Below are 338 nucleotides of genomic sequence, written 5' to 3' on the forward strand. Positions count from 1 at the left end.
CTCTTGCCACATCTTTCATTCTCGGACCTCTCTGCCATTGCATTCATTTGCATATCTCTATTACATTCTTCCTTATTTTCTCCTTAACTAAAGAAGTAAAAAAACAATAAAAAAACAGCGTGTTTTTTCCCAGTCTAAAGTACGCCTTTGTGCAACTTTCCAAGGCAGAAATTGTTTTAAAAAATTCAAGCCTTAAGTTTCTCCTCCTCTCCCTCCTGAGAGATTGGCCTTTGCAACATTCTTGCTTGCATGCCACGGTCTGCCTCTCCGGCCACTGGCATCTCGTGGATGTGTCTGTGTTAAAGGAATTATGGGTCGGCCTTTTCTCTTCTCTCTTC

The sequence above is a fragment of the Penaeus monodon genome, chromosome 29, assembly GCF_015228065.2.
Source record: "Penaeus monodon isolate SGIC_2016 chromosome 29, NSTDA_Pmon_1, whole genome shotgun sequence".
NCBI classification, from domain to species: Eukaryota; Metazoa; Arthropoda; class Malacostraca; order Decapoda; family Penaeidae; genus Penaeus; species Penaeus monodon.